This window comes from Mobula hypostoma, chromosome 13 (assembly GCF_963921235.1).
Source record: "Mobula hypostoma chromosome 13, sMobHyp1.1, whole genome shotgun sequence".
NCBI classification, from domain to species: domain Eukaryota; kingdom Metazoa; phylum Chordata; class Chondrichthyes; order Myliobatiformes; family Myliobatidae; genus Mobula; species Mobula hypostoma.
This window is the reverse complement of record NC_086109.1, coordinates 14,741,580-14,758,649: the sequence shown is the minus strand read 5'-3', so window position 1 is coordinate 14,758,649 and position 17,070 is coordinate 14,741,580. Positions and strand designations below refer to the sequence as shown.

The 17,070-nt window shown below is 42.0% G+C and overlaps 1 protein-coding gene across 17 annotated transcripts in view; it reads left to right on the top strand.

Annotated features, from left to right (window-relative positions):
- Positions 1 to 17,070, top strand: part of plekha6 (pleckstrin homology domain containing, family A member 6) — a 338,778-nt gene that overhangs the window by 26,791 nt on the left and 294,917 nt on the right. For 2 of the 17 annotated variants that reach the window (XM_063065349.1, XM_063065348.1), the window contains exon 1: positions 13,112 to 13,815. The exons of the other annotated variants lie outside the window; for them this stretch is intronic. The gene's annotated coding sequence lies outside the window, so the exon portion shown is untranslated. Of the gene's footprint in view, positions 1 to 13,111; positions 13,816 to 17,070 lie in introns of those variants that run through there. 17 annotated transcript variants of the gene reach the window in all.

Genomic DNA, 17,070 nt, shown 5'->3' with positions numbered 1-17,070 from the left:
AGCATCTATGGAAAAGAGTACAGTTGACGTTTCAGGCCGAAACTGTTCATCAGGACATTCCCATTTTTTTTTGACCACCCAGCTTTTCCCATTTCGTTACATAAAGCTGGACCATCAACAAAGAAAATTCATTTGGCAATAACAATCAAAGTACCAGTAAGGTCCGTGTGAGGGTTTATTTTCTTGTGTAAGTTTCACAGCAGTGTGGATCGCTGTCTTCCTCTGTGAGAAAAGTGGCCAGAAGAGTTGCACAATGAGTAATTCTAGCATTCGGGCTTATTAATAACTCGATTCTGTGCTTAGTTTGCCTAGCGGGATTAAGATGTTAGACAGCACGGCGAGTCAGCATGGGACTGCCACTGCTGGAAGACAATCCGATAAACTTTTGGCTATTGGTTCTGAGCACCGAAATAAACAACCTGCCTTTGTCTTTCCCTGCAATTCTGAGTCAAAACGATCTAACAAACCATACACGGTGAACAAAAAGGCAAAACTCCGTCTTATAGTCTGGGAGGCCTAAAGCTGAAGCAGATATCATTGCTTGTTTTATATGTTCAAATGCTTCCCCATTTTCCAGGGTATAATGTATCTGGCTGATTGGGGAGAGATATTTTCTGGAGAGAACTAACAATAGCAGCATAATCTAAGATCCACTGCCTGCAATACCTGGTCATCCCCAGGAAATGCTTCACTTCCCTATGAGTTGTTGGCTGCGTGGCTTTAACTATTGCTTCAAACTGAGTCTTAATCACTGACCTTGTATCCTGGGATAAGGTATGTCCCAGATAAGTAACTTCTGGTTGTACGAGCTAGTTTCTGCTTTGATACTCTATGACCTTTCTCAGCTAGTTTATGTAAAATGTAGAGGAAGTCCACTAACAGACTTCCTTGCCTGGGGAGGTCGACAGGAGGTCATCCATGGACTGTATTAGAGTAGATCCCTACCCCCACCCCCAGAGAACCTCCTTTCCTTTTTCCATTTGCAGTTTACATGACAAAAAACTGATTGCATCAAAACTATTTTTCAAGAAATCTCAAACTCAAAATCAATATGTCAAAGGTCTTAGCAACATCTTTTATATTCTATAAATGAAAGCAGTCTTATTAGTAAAAAACTTTTAGAAGTTCCCTCAACATTTTTGAATCTATCCAAAATTGTTAATTTTTAAATCCGATTTTAATCATCTTCCAATGAGCAATTTTCCCCAAAATGCCCATTTCCCTCAGAAATGTGTGCATCTTATCCAGAATACAGAGGCACAAATTTCTACCTCAACTCAGATTACATCTAGCCAGTGTGGAATCTGTGTTCTTTTAAATCAATTCCATGAAAAAAGAAGCACAACCCCAAAAAGAAACAGATAAGTTAAAACAAAAAAAAATATGCTTGTACTATTCTTCCTTGAAGTAACTTCAAAATTTAAAATGCCCACCATGAAAGGCTTTCACGCAATTTTTCAAAGGACCAAGGAAGAAAGAGTAAAAACTGCAGGGTGGTGGTCACAGATTAACACATTGATGTAACTGCTGGGTTGGGGAACATAAATTAACATATTAAAAGAACCTCTTAAAACAGTTTCTTAAAACATCTCTCTCTCTCTCTCTCTCTCTCACTCTCACTCTCACTCTCACTCTCACTCTCACTCTCACTCTCACTCTCACTCTCACTCTCACTCTCACTCTCACTCTCACTCTCACTCTCACTCTCACCCTCACTCTCACCCTCTCACTCATATTAACTCAGTTGTGGCCACACTTTACATGCAAAACCATTTACACTTTAAACCATCTCAGAAAATCTCTTGTTCCTCAGGGTTAAATCGTTACCACAATATTCAGTTACAATTCGACAACACATGGAGGAAATATGTTACTCTAAAGACAAAAAACTGTTGAAGTTATTCAACAAATTTAAAGCATGAAATCCCCACATTAACCAACATTCCAACATACTCTGACCCTTATCACCAGTCTCTGTTTTTTTTGTTGGGATTTAAATTAAATTAACTGTTTGCTCTGCAGTTCTGAGCATAATGACCCACATTACCACAGCAGATATGAGCCCGACAACTGCTTCCCTGATTACGTGAAGGTGCACTCCAGTGCAGTGTTACTTCCCTGCTATAATCTTCCTGCTGGTTTCTCCCCTGAGCTGCATTTCCCCACACACTATCCCATGCATTTTCTCAAAGGGAGAACACTCCAGCTGCCTCTGGAGTATTCCCAAAGTTAAAGTCTAGCTCCTGCAGCTCCTCCCATTTTCCTAAGTATCCATGCCTCAGTACATGTAGGGTCACTGGGATCAAACAGTTCTGACATCCTTCTAAATTCGTCGGCACCTATGAGACACTAATGCTCTTGACCATCTATTTGTGGGTCTTGTCTCTAAGTGATCTGGATCTGATATTGATCTACACTCTCCTTGGAACACCATCCACAAATGGGACTCCAAATACAGAGGGGTGTTCTCCTTTCCTCTGGTAACATTTCTGTAACTCCTCAATGGGGTCCCCACTGTTATAGCCCATAACGGTCAGTATCGGATCCCTTAATTCTTCATTATTCTCCTAGCATGTCACTGCGCTTCTGGCAAAGTGGAGTGTATGTTCAGATGCAAGCACATTATAATCAATCTCCTTTCCTCTCTCTCTGATAGTAACTAGGGGTGGAGGGGGGGGGTGGAATCTTCATCATTACCATATCTGGTCACCTTATCTGCTCCATCATTCCAATCCATATTTACATATTCATTTTCTTTGCCCCTCTCAGATCCAAAAGCACAAATTATTCCTCTCTGTGCAGCAAGATAGCTCTGCAGTTTTTGTCTCTGCTTTAAACACTTTGTGTTATTTCCCAGTGGCCACACATTTTAATTCCACGTTCCATTCCCATTCTGATATGTCTATCCACGGCCTCCTCTACTGTAAAGATGAAGCCACACTCAGGTTGGAGGAACAACACCTTATATTCCGTCTGGGTAGCCTCCAACCTGATGGCATGAACATTAACTTCTCAAACTTCTGCTAATGCCCCACCTCCCCCTCGTACCCCATCCGTTATTTATTTATATACACACATTCTTTCTCTCTCTCTCCTTTTTCTCCCTCTGTCCCTCTGAATATACCCCTTGCCCATCCTCTGGGTTTCCCCCCTCCCCCTTTTCTTCCTCCCTGGGCCTCCTGTCCCATGATCCTCTCATATCCCTTTTACCAATCACCTGTCCAGCTCTTGGCTCCATCCCTCCCCCTCCTGTCTTCTCCTTTCATTTCGGATCTCCCCCTCCCCCTCCAACTTTCAAATCTCTTACTAGCTCTTCTTTCAGTTAGTCCTGACGAAGGATCTCGGCCCGAAACGTTGACTGTACCTCTTCCTAGAGATGCTGCCTGACCTGCTGCGTTCACCAGCAACTTTGATGTGCGTTGTGTGTTATTTCCATTGTTACTTTCTCTTTCATGTGTTGATCTCTCGTTCAGGATCAGGGAAAGATGCACCCTGCCCTGTCTTTTACTTTATCAATATTTTGTTCTATTTACATTTACCAATATTCTAACAACTTACCAGTTTTCCCGACAGCATCCTGTAGGGTTAAATACATTTCAGCATATAGTTCTGGCACCCGGTGTCCCTGACACCCTTCCATTATTGGAAAGTATACTAATTTCCTTTCTCATATTACCTCAGAAAAATTTCAAGCGTCCCCGACTCTAGGTCGACCTGCATAAGTGTCCCCGACGCTAAAAACTATCCAATACGTTTGTGCACGTCTCTTTCATGCATCCCAGATGCCAGGTCGACCGCTTTCCTTAGTCAAAGTTTCTGTTGTCACGCCAAATGCGTCAGAATCATAACGAGAGAAACTAATCCACTCAAGACTATAGCGTTAATTGCAGTGTATAGGGCGAAAGCAAGACAAAATGAAAGTCCAACTGCCGAGGGCGAACAACTTGCTTTTCCTTCGGTGGCTGCTACTCCCGAGGAGTTTCCCTGAGGCAGTTCTGTCTTCTGAATTTCCCGTGTCTCTGCCGCTACTCGACAAGCGGTCTCAGTTGAAGTTCCAAATTGTGTCATGTACCGTTCAGCTAGGCCTTCTAAAGAAACAAAATACAAGAAATTCAGAGTGCATGACATTATTAATGCATTTATTATTTTACTTGCAAGGGGAGATATACTTACAGCCAAGTTTCATCTGGAAATATAGCTCCGCTCTTCTGTTTCAGCCAAAGTACTTTAATACCTTTTTAACAAAGAACAGTTGCTCCATTCCGTAACATTACATTCCTCTGTTATCTTCATCCTTATCTTGTTCACACATTTAATCTTTAGAAGTTCCATCCTGTTGCCCCAGTATCAAACATCCCCTCTGGCCATAAAACAATTGCCTGCCCTCAAAGAAAATAGTTTGTTTCCATATTACACAAGCACGCTTGTAAGTTTTCTCATCCAAACCGGCAAAGCACCTTATCATAACATTACATTTTACAAAAGTCACAAATTCATAATGACTTCAGGGTTACAGATACGTTTCCACACAGCTAATGCTACATATTTGTACGAGTTATTCCCTTGAGGGAGATGAGAGAGGAAAATGGCAAAGATTCTGCGAATGAAGATTAGTGTCAACAAACATTTAGACCCTTTTTCTGCAGAGTCCAGTGTGCTATCTCCAAGATTCAAGTACATTTATTATCAAAGCATGTATAAATTATACAACCTTGATATTTGTCTAACATCTTAAACCAGAAATCTTGGAAAAATCTTGGAAGTGGAATTGGTTTATTATTGTTGTGTTCTGAGATACAGATGGAGACCTTCATCTGCCCATCACCCATACATTCCTTCCACTAGTTCTACTTCCAAACTCCTCCATTCCCTGCTCCATCCTCCTTCTGTGTCAGATTTCTGTGGGTCGCGGATCGGCATCTATAGCTACCTGACAACCCACCAATAGATAATTCCTCATGTTTGACTCGAGTGGTAGAGAATGTCAGCTTCCACACATCCCAGTGCAAACAGAACATGCCCACAATTCTCAGCAGAACAAAACAGGAACACAACAAGCAACAAAACAACAACCACAGCAACAAAACAATCCCCTTTCCTCCCTCCAACTCCTGTCTCCCGGCTTCTCACCTTCACCTCCCCAATGTGTCTCTGTTCTTTTGTTTCTCTCTCCCTCTTTCATGCTTCCCCTCCTCTCCTCCATGGTTGTGTCTTTCCCTCTTGCTCACTCCTCCCTCATTTTTGTGTATGTGCGTATTGGTATGTTCCTCTCAACCAGTGTTCCTTCTAATTTGTAATGACTAGTTTGCGTTAAAATCTTATGCCGTGCAATTTTTTGCCCAGCAACAACATGTGCACACTGAGTTTTTAAGTGGAAGTAAACCTGAAGCTATTCTAGGGATAATAAGCTACCAAGTCCAGTTTGTTGTTCATTGCTTAAAAGAAATAAAATAATACACATCAATAAGTCTTACTTCTCATATAGTATATGACAACATGTAAGACCATCAATCTTTTCATGTTTTTAAAATTGTTTGAAATGATCAAACAAAACTTACAAAATTTGCACACTGACCATATGTGATTTGCTTGCTAAATGATGCTTTAAGAAATCAGGTTTTCAAATATCACTCCACTTCTTCCCACTTGCAAATCCTCCAGCAACTTTTGCATCACCACAATACGTACAGGTAACACCAGTTTCTGTATTGTATATAAATATTTCTCATAGCTGCACGCTCCTGACCTCATGAGCTTTCAGTGTAGCAGTTTCTACTGTTTCATTAAGCCATTCTGCCTTAAATGAAATAGCAGTTCTTTTGCACTTCACATCCTTTGCTTCTTTGGAACTTGACATCGTGAATCAATAATTTCTTCAATAAAAACGGTATGAATAAGCCAGTTTTATTGCAGACAAATCACCGCAAACTCCACGTTGTCAAAACTGTCCCCATCAGAAACTGGAAAAGGAAATGTGATCGTGTACGATCATGAAAACATACTTAACATGCTGATGAGGTAGAGGGTGACAACCTTTTGTGCGCAGTTTAAGTTCCTCTCTGTGCTGGTAACAAAAGATGTGTGCACACACGCACACCTTAGAGGGAACACTGCTATGAATCACCCTTGTATTTTCATGTGTGTGTCCGCACGTATGTATGCCTGTTTCCTCTCTCATTCCTCTGCTGTGTATATGTGCCTCTCCTTCCCTCGCTCCTTTGTGTGTGTGTGTGTGTTTCTCATTTTGTGACCCTTTCTCCCTCTGTCTCTCTTCCTCTTGCTGCCTTGCCCTCTTTTACAGATGTGCTCTCGCTCTCTCTGGTTTTTTCACTCTTCCGGATTACAGCGACCTGCTGCTCTTTTATTTGTACACACAGGAGACTCTGCAGATGTTGGAAATCTTCAGCAATCCACACAGAATACTGGAGGAACTCAGCACCAGTCCTGATGAAGGGTCTCAGCCCGAAACATGGACTGTTTATTCTTTTCCATAAATGCTGCCTGACCTGCTGAGTTCATCTGGCATTTTGTGTGTGTTGCTCTTTTATCTGTGTAATTTGCACCTTCCCTGCCTGATGCCTGCTCGTGCCAGCTCTCATGGATTATGCTGTTTAATTGCTCTTTTTTTGTGTCTCATTATTTCATGTCTGATCACTCGTGTTTGTCCCCGTCTCTTTGTCACTCTTCAATTCTTGGTTATGCCATTGTGTTTCTCCTTTGTGTTGGTGTCGGTAATGTTTGAGTGCATTGCTCTCTTCAACCCATTCTCCCTCCGGTCTCTTGGACGCTGTGTGTCTTTTCCCAGGAACAATAAGCACTGTTTTCCACAGATTTTGAGAGAAGCATAAAAGTCAGCAATTGGACATTTTCCAGCAGTAACATACACAAAATGCTGGAGGAATCTATGGAGAGGAATAAAGAGTCGACACTTTGGGCTGAGACCCTACTGATGAAGGCTCTCGGCCTGAAATGTTGACTCTTTATTCCTCCTCATAGATGCTGCCTTTAACTGTTGAGTTCTTCCAGCATTTTGTATGTGTTACTCAGGATTTTCAGCATGGGCAAAATTGCTGGATTTTATTTTTTTTCAACAATACCATGTGGTGTCGACTGGTGTGTGTTCCCTCATCTTACCCTTTCTGAAGTCCACATTCAATGTCAACTTGCTGACATTGAATGCGAGGTTGTTGCTGTGACACCACTCAACTAGCTGGTATATCTTACTTCTGTACACCCTTGCGCCACCATCTGAGATTCAGTCAATCTATAACATTAGCAAACTTATAGATGGCATTTGAGCTATGCCTAGCCACAAAGTCATGGGTACAGTATAGAGAGAGTAGAGCAGTGGGCTAGGCACAAATCCCTTAGGTGTGCCAGTGTTGATTATTAGCGAGGTGGAGATTTTATTTCCAAGCTGCACGGATTGTAGTCTTCTGGTCAGGGAGTCGAGGGTCCATTTGCAGAGGGAGATACGGAGGCCAAAGTTCTAGAGCTTTTTGATTAAAATTGTAGGAATGGTGGTATTAAACGCTGAACTGTAGTTGATAAACTGCATCCTGACATAGGTATTTGTGTTGCCTAGACAATTCAAGGCCCTGTGAAGATCCAGTGAGATCACACCTGCCATGGACTTATTGTGGGATAGGCAAATTGCAGTTGGTCCAGGTCCTTGCTGAGACAGGAGTTGCAACCTGTCAAAGTACTTCCTCACTGAAGATGTGAGCGTTACTGGACAATAGCCATTAAGGCAGCTCACACTCTTCTTCCTGGGCACTAGCATGATTGTTGTCCTTTTGAAGCTGTTGGGAAACTCGACTGCAGCAGTGAGAGATATTGAAGATGTTCTTGATCACCCCTGCCAGCTGGTTGGCAGAGGTTTTCAGAGCCCTACCATGTACAGCTTCAGGGCTTGATGTCTAGCGCTGTTTCACCTCTTGAAAGAGGCTCTGATTGGGGCCTCTGAGGCAGAGATCTCAGGGTCACCAGATGTTGCAGGGTTCACACAGGTGTAGTTTTATTCTCTTTTTCAAAGCGTGTATAACAGGCATTGAGCTCTTCTGGGAGTGAAGCATCAGTGCTATTCATGATACACACATCAAAGTTGCTGGTGAACGCAGCAGGCCAGGCAGTATCTCTAGGAAGAGGTACAGTTGACGTTTCAGGCCGAGACCCTTCGTCAGGACTAACTGAAGGAAGAGTTAGTAAGAGATTTGAAAGTGGGAGGGGGAGGGGGAGATCCAAAATGATAGGAGAAGACAGGAGGGGGAGGATGGAGCCAAGAGCTGGACAGGTGATTGGCAAAAGGGATATGAGAGGATCATGGGACAGGGAGAAAGGAAAGGGGGAGGGGGGGAAAAACCTAGAGGATGGGCAAGGGGTATAGTGAGAGGGACAGAGGGAGAAAAAGGAGAGAGAGAGAAAGAATGTGTGTATATAAATAAATAACGGATGGGGTACGACGGGGAGGTGGGGCATTAGCGGAAGTCTGAGAAGTCAATGTTCATGCCATCAGGTTGGAGGCTACCCATACGGAATATAAGGTGTTGTTCCTCCAACCTGAATGTGGCTTCAACTTTACAGTAGAGGAGGCCTTGGACAGACATATCAGAATGTGAATGGGATGTGGAATTAAAATGTGTGGCCACTGGGAGATCCTGCTTTCTCTGGTGGACAGGGCGTAGGTGTTCAGCGAAACGAATCTCCCAGTCTGTGTCGGGTCTCGCCAATATATAGAAAGCCACATCGGGAGCACCGGACACAGCATATCACCCCAGTATATCTCAAACTTCCCCTCTGCTATCTGATTTCTGAATGGACATTGAACCCATGAATTCACTACTTTTTTATTTCTATTTTTACACTACTTATTTAATTTAACTATTTGATATACATATATACACACATATATACAGTATATATATACTTACTGTAATTCACAGATTCTTCTCTATTATGTATTGCATCGTACTGCTGCACCAAAGTTAACAAATTTCACAACGTATCATATGCCGGTGATATTAAACCTGATTCTGATTCTGTTAAATGGCAGAGGCTCATGATGTGTTATATAGCTGCAATTAAAGTTCAAAGTAAACTTATTATCACAGTACATTTATGTTGCAGTATCCTACCCTGAGATTGATTTTCTTGCAGGCATTCACAGTAGAACAGAATAGAATTGCTGAAAAACTACGCACAAACAAAGACTAACAAACGACCAACGTGCAATTATCGCATCTTTTGGACGCGAGTCTTGAATAAACACTTCGGTGATTAATTAGCTTCCTTTTGAGGATATTTAATCATCTGACTATCGCTGAAGTCCTGGTAACAGTTCCATTATAAGAACTACTGATGATGACCTTCACTCTCAAAGCGAGATAAGCATATTGTTACTGAAGCGCCTCCAGCCATCTCGGAGATTTATTGTCTATATCATTCATTTTCTTATGATTTTTATTTCCTCCCTGGATTTTCCAGATGGAGGTTGTGTTCACTGATGGTGTTATCCAGGCCCAATCCCCTGGGCCAAGTTTTCCACTCCATCTCAAACTAATTAGTATTTTAATAGCTCGCCTACACCCACTTCCTAATCCCTTTTGTGACCAGAGGGAAAGACCCAGTATGCCGCTGACTGGTCCCTAAGGAGGCATTCTGCTGCCCTGTGATAATGTTAGCCTGTGTATATTATCACTGGATTGCAGGAATTATAACTGTTACGGAAAAGGGCAGAGGTAGGAGCCATTTTCTGGGATGTTTCTTATGAATTCATTGAGAGATACAGCGAAGAAGCAAGCCCACTGAGTCTTGCTGAAACCCTCAAGCGCCAATTTTAAACTAATCCTACACATATAAAACCTACGGCTCTATAAATCAACGGTTAGACCACATGTTGGAGAATTGGGTTCGGTTCTGGTCAAAGATGTGGAAGCTTTAGACAGGGTGTAGTGGAGTTTAAAAGGAAGCCACCTAGATTGGAGAGCATCTTTTAGATTTAGATTATGAAGACACGCAGTCCTCTTTTATTGTCATTTAGTAATGCATGCATTAAGAAATGATACAATATTCCTCCGGTGTGATATCACAAAACACAGGACAGACCAAGACTGAAAAAACTAACAAAACCACATAATTATAACATATAGTTACAACAGTGCAACAATACCATAACTTGATGAAGAAGTCCATGAGCACAGTAAAAAGTTCAAAGTCTCTCAAATGTCCCACATCTTACACAGACAGGAGAAGGAAGAAAAACTCTCCCTGCCATGCCCGACCGCAGTCCGACTCTGAGTCATCCGAAAACTTCGAGCCTCCGATCAGCTCTCCGACACCAAGTACTGAGCGCCATCTCTGTCCGAATGATTGGACCTCCATCTCGGTCACCAACAGCAGGCAAGGCCGGGGATTTTGAGGCCTTCCCTCCGGAAGATTCCCGACCATGCAATAACAACAGCAGCGAACTGGCATTTCAGAAATTTCTCCAGATGTTCTTCTGTGCTTTCACGTCTGTCTCCATCAAATCAGAATTGTCCACGGCCCCTATTTAACGGATACAATATCATTTTTCACCGGAGGGTTGCGCACGCGCAGCGCGCTGCTTCTCTCTCCTCCCGCCAATTTATGAAGAAAGGTCAAGTAGCTAGGGTTTTCTCTTTGGAGTGAAAGAGGATGAGAGGTGATTTGATGGAGTGTACACGACAAAAAGGCATAAACAGAATACCTTTTACCTATAACAGAAATGGCTAAGGTGAGAAGGCGTAATTTTATGGTGATTCGAGGAAAGTATAAGGGGATGTCTGGTCGATTTCTCACATAGAGAAGGGTGGAGGTGTGGAATGCTCTGCTGGGCTGGTGGTGGTGGAGGCAGATACGTTTGCTCGTTCGTTACGTGCTGTGCTGCAAGACATGGGTGATCATGGTCTTTCCATGACTGTGATTGTTCTTGGCAAATTCTTCTACAGAAGTGGCTTGCCTTTGTCTTCTTCTGGGCAGTGTCTTTACAAGATGGGTGACCCCAGCCATTATCAGAACACTTCAGAGGTTGTCTGCCTGGTGTCGGTGGTCACATAACCAGTCATTATGATATGTACCAGCTGCTCATACAACCATCCACCACCTGGTCCCATGGAGTCACGTGACCCTGATCAGGGGGGCTATGTAGGTGCTACACCTTGCCCAAGGGTGACCTTGGGCACAGGGATGAAAGAAAAAATGGAAGGCTATGTGGGATGGCAGGATAAACCATGGCAGGGCATACATATTTAATAGTAATGCACTGAGGTATACTCTAGGGCAAAAGATCTGGAAATACAGATCATGAATCCTGGAATGAGGCATCATAGGTAGATAGGGTTGTAAAGAAAGCTTTTGGCACATTGGCTTTTATAAATCAGGGTACTGAGTACAGGAGATTGTGATGTTATGTTGAAGTTGTATAAGACGTTGGTGAGGCTGGGTTTGGAGTATTGTGTGTAGTTCTGGTCACTACCTTCAGGAAAATAACAACGTGAAAGAGTACAGAGAAAATTTACAAAGATGTTGGTGGGACTTGAGGACCTGTGTTATAGGAAATGGTTGATAGGTCAGGACTTTATTTCTTGGAGCACAGGGGAATGAGGGAAGAAATTATAGAGGTATACAAAATTATCAGGGGTATTGATAAGCTGGCCAGCTGGTGGCGTAGTGGCATCAGCGCCAGACTTCAGAGTGAAGGCTCCCAAGTTCAAATCCAGCCGGCTCCCTTGCACGCTTTCCGTCTGTGCTGGGTTGAGCGTCGAGCTAGCAACTCGGCCTCGTAAAAATAAGAAAGCCTGCTTAAAAAAAACGCCGTCATGATGGCGTCCCAATGACTCCACTCGGAGTTAAGGGCAAAAAAAAAAATTGATAGGGTAAATGCAAGCAGGCTTTTGTCACTGAGGTTCGATGAGCCTAAAACTAAAGGTTATGGGGGAGAGTTGAAATTTTTCAGAGGAACCTGGTGGTGGGGGAGGAACCTCTTCACTCAGAGGGTGGTGTGAGCTGTCAGCAGAGGTGGGAGATGTATGTTTCAATTGTAACATTTAAGAGAAGTTTGCATAGGTACAAAGATGAGAGAGGTCCGGGCCAGCATGGACTAGATTGGCTGAAGGGCCTGTTTCTGTGCTCTTGTGTACTATGATTTCACAACTCTCCCCAGATTCTACCACTCATCTCCAGACTAAGGGCAATATCTAGTGGCCAGTTAACCGGGCAGCTTGAGTGTCTTTGCAATGTGGGAGGGACCATTATCAAAATATTGACTTGGTCACAAGGGAGATAACAGTTATTGGTACAAGACCCATTCCCTTTGACCGACAGTGCTAAAGGGCGTATCAGTAGCGTAGTGCTAAGTGTAACGCTTTGAAGTTCAGGTGACCCGGGTTAAATTCCTGCCACTGCCTGTAAGGAGTTTGTACGTTCTCCCCGTGACCACGTGGGTTTCCTCTGGGTGCTCCGGTTTCCTCCCCCAGTCCAAAGACAGCATGGTTGGGAGGATAATTAGTCATTGTAAATTGTCCCGTGATTAGGCTTGGACTAAAGGGGGATTGACAGGCGTCGCGGCTCAAAAGCCCTATTCTGTGCCGTACCTCAATAAAATAAAATATATAAAAATAAAAACACAGGCAGCTAAGACATGCTGAAATCGATGGAAGTGACATAAGCAAGATGCTGATTTCTGGATTTTCAGGATGAATGCCAGCAAAATGAAGTTCCATCTGGCTGTAACTTTTGGTCACGGTGAATCATTGTCCACCATCAGATTTCTGAACCAACCCATGAACACTAAGTCACTATTTTTTGCTCACTTTCTTCATTACTTATTTAATTTAATTTTTAACATGAATTTCTTACTGTAATTTATAGTATATTTTGTGTGGTGCACTGTAATGCCACCGTAAAACAGCAGATTTCACGACATACTCTGTCAGTGCTATTAAACCTGATTCTGCTCCTGTAATTTTGCAGCCTTTTTAAATCATGCCTTGTAAAATCGTTTTTGTATGTGGACTGATACAAGCCAAGCTGATAATAACACAAAACCTGAGACTCAAACTTGAATTTAAAAAAACGCTTTATTGATTCAAAGTGGATTTACTTTCAAGGACTCTACATGTATATCACCAAATACTACCCTGAGATTCAAATTCATGCAGAAATATCGTAGAATTAATGAAAAACTGCACAGAAAGACTGACAAGCAACAAATGTGTCCTCAATATTATTTATTTATGCATTTATTTATTTATTTGTATTTGCCCAGTTTGTCTTTTGCACATTTGTCAGTCTGTGTGTAGTTTTTCATTGATTTCATTGTATTTCTTTGTTCCACTGTGAACACCTGCAAGAAAATGAATCTCAGGGTAGTATTTGGTGACATAGATGTACTTTGATAATAAATATACTTTGGACTTTGAAACAGTATCCGGGAATGTGTGGAGGATCATTGGTATCTGTCTGGACCTGCTTGAGTTCCAGAACTCATTGAGAAAATGTCTGCTATACGATCAGTTCCTGTAACAAAGCACAGATTGTGAGTCAGTACCTTTATATAGTTCGCTGGCGTTAATGCATGTGGCATTTGTACCCGACCATCACTGAATAAACTGCCAAACCATGAAGTCTTCCTTTTCTTTTGTCATTTTCAAATTGCCACTGTCATTCTTTGTGTTAGCTGTCTGAGGGTTGGGACAGCAGGCTATTAAAGTGTCATTAACAACTGGAACTCTTTGCTGACAAGACGAAAGTCAGTGAGAACCATTGTGAAAACATACTGGTTTGTCTTGGAGCCAGGTTAGTAACACTGAACTTTACTGAGCCTCTGCGACTGAGAATGTTGTGTATTTAATATTCATTTTTCAGTAATATTTACATAATCTTGTGTATATATAGTGTTTGATTAAGCATAATTTAAATAAAGATTAATTTAAATACTGTAATTAATTGCGGGTCATATGTAAAAATACGTTGGTTGTATACATCATCATACTACCACGTGACATGTGCGTGCCTCACCTAAAGTAAAGAGGAAGTTAAGCCTGCATTCCTGGACTTTGAATTAATTTAATGTTTTGAAGTTACAAAACATAACAGTTACACATGGTTATTAGGATTGGGCACAAGAGATTCTATAGACCCTAGAAATCCAGAGTAATGTACACAAAATGCTGGAGGAACTCAGCAGGTGAGGCAGCATCTATGGAGAGGCATAAAGAGCTGCTGGTTTGGGCCGAGACCATTCATCAGGACCGGGCATTGCTGTCAGACAGCTCCAACGTTGACTTCAAACCTGCCCTTGGGTGCTGTCCACGTGGAGTTTGCATGTTTTCCCTATGAGTGCGTGTGTTTCCTGCATCTCTCTTGGTTTCTTTCCACATCCCAAGCACATGCGGATTGGTCCTCATGTTGGTGGGTAAATTCCCAGGAAAACTGGGTCACGGCAGAATGAGGCTACCCTGTGAGCTAGATTAGACTCGAAGGACCAAATGGCCTCCTTCAATGCCACAGTGAATTATGAAATTACCAAGCTGATGCTTGCCTGGAGACTCTGAAGTTATCCTTGAAGTTCTCCTACAGCTGGCAAAGAGACGCAATATGTGAAACTTGACATCTGCAGGAACAGGCGACACAGTAGTGAAGTGGTTAGCGGAACACTATTACTGTGCTAACAACCCAGGTTCAGTTCCGCCACTGTCTGTAGAGAGTATGTACGTTCTCCCTTTGACTGTGTGAGTTTCCACCGGGTGTTCCACATTCCAAAGACGTACTGGTTAGTAGTTTAGTTGGACTTATGGGTATAATTGGCCACGTGGGCTTTTTGCAGTGGAAGGGTCTGCTACCTGTTAGCTCTAAATAAAAATTTAAATAAAATTAAAAAATATATATATTCCATTCGCTTCAAGAAAGGCAGGAAGTGCAGGGCTCGTGACAAGGTCTAGAATGCCAGAATTTCAGATGTACTTTGAAAAGCAGCGAAAGAGAGTTAGTATCTTGGACTCCCTCCCATGACAGCCCAAGTCCAACTTGTACAACTTTCTGAAAATGTCCAACAAATAAATGAACCATACAACTAACTGGAATCAGGAAAGAGGCCTGAGAGTTCAGACTTGCCATCCTGTAGAAATGCTGGCACATCCCTCTGTTCTCACAGACCTTCAGCACCTTTCCCCATAGCTTGGCCTGGAACTGGAACTGCTCGTGGGTAGCTGCCATCTCTTTGGAGAGCACTGAGCACACCACTTGCACTTGATGCCTCCTTGCCAAGTTCACTAATTTAATCTGATGCTTCACTCAGGTTTAAACTGCAATGTTTTGGGTAAAAGTTCCTTGTGCAAAATTCAGTACTAGTTTACATCCACCCCCCCCCCCCCAATCTATTACCTCAGTCACTGCACTGTCCTATGTATTTATTGAGATACAGCACGGAGTAGGGCCTTGCAGCCCTTCGAGCCGTGCAACCCAGCAATCCTCCGATTTAACCCTAGCCTAATCACGGGACAATTTACAATGACCAATTAACCTGTCAACCGGTACTTAAATCATTTTTTTTTAAAAGCTCTTTACGTCGTAAATACATGCTGATATTTATGCACATTTTATTCCATATCTATACTCTATTTTTATGTAATTCTTTATTCTTTATAATTGTAGAATTTTTTTTGTTGAGGATCTTTCACCATCACACCACGGCATATTCCTAGCCACTGGTTGAAGCTGAAAATGAGAGCGACGAACACTACCCACTATATTACCACACTAGACACATCACAACAACCATTTTGACACCCTAAATATATGTACAGTATATGGTGAATAAAGTTGCTTCTTGAGGTTATAGCCAGGAACCTCACTTGCAAACGTTCATGCTCTTGATATCATCTGTATGCATTCCAACTGCAATTCCTTTAACTTTGAACCCACTAGTCTTTGCTTGTCAAACTCATCACAGAGAAGAAATTCCTCTTGAATGTTCCCATCGTCCACAAACCTAACAAATAATAAAAACCAAGGTGGGCCTGGTTCAGCTGTTGCCTCATTGGTCTGAATGGCAATTCCTTTGTACCACTGCAATTTCTCCAAGAAAGCTCTCTGAAATATCACGAGAAGCAATTTGCAGCTGTATCATTTGTAGGGGAATAGAATTCACTTTCCTGAAGCTTTTTTACCTTGAAGCATTTTACAGACAATATTGTGTGAGGCCCTTCAACAATATTGTGTGAGGTTTATTCTCCTTTGCTGTGCACAGGCTAACTTGGTGAGATAGTTTCAAGCCTGCCGCATTATCTCAGAATCTTGAATAAGTTTATTTAATCATTACAGTGTAATGTACTACAAGCCAAAATTTCTTGGCTTGATAAATAGAAATGTGAAACATTCATAATTCTAGCTTGCTTTTTATTCAAGCAGATACTGTAGGTCCAAATTTTGTTCTTGTATTGCGCCACACATTGAGCAGTAGGTCTGAACTCTCTTTTGAACTTTTGCACTGTGAAGGTATTGTTTGTTAGTTCTTGAAGATCATGAGGTTTTCCTTCCTACTTTGAACGTTCTGCTGCCAAATGCGTCTTGTTTGTATTTAAAGGTTTTATTTGACAGCACATTACCATAGAGCACACATTGTGGAAACACTTCTGAAATCATTTTATAATACTTGAGGAATGTTCACTCTATTTTTTACTAAACAGTGCCTGAAGCGTGTCATTATATTTGATCAAATTTAAACATTTGATGCTCAGCATTTGTTCTTCAGCCAGTCCTATGGGTCATCGTCCAAGAAGTGAATTGCTGTAGTTACAATCACAGGGAGCACAGTTGGAGGTGAAATTGACAGCAAATATAATTTCAGATTTGAAGATGTCCTGAATACTACAGAGGTCACAGATTCAATGCTCTGTCTCTGAAGTTCACAGAAGCAGTTTACTCAAAAACATTGAACGTCAAAACTAATGCTGGAAATCTGAAAATGCTTGAAACAACCTAAGATCAGGTAACCTCTGTGGAAAGAGAGACAATTAACATTTCATGTCAGTGGCTTCTTCATTTCAGATT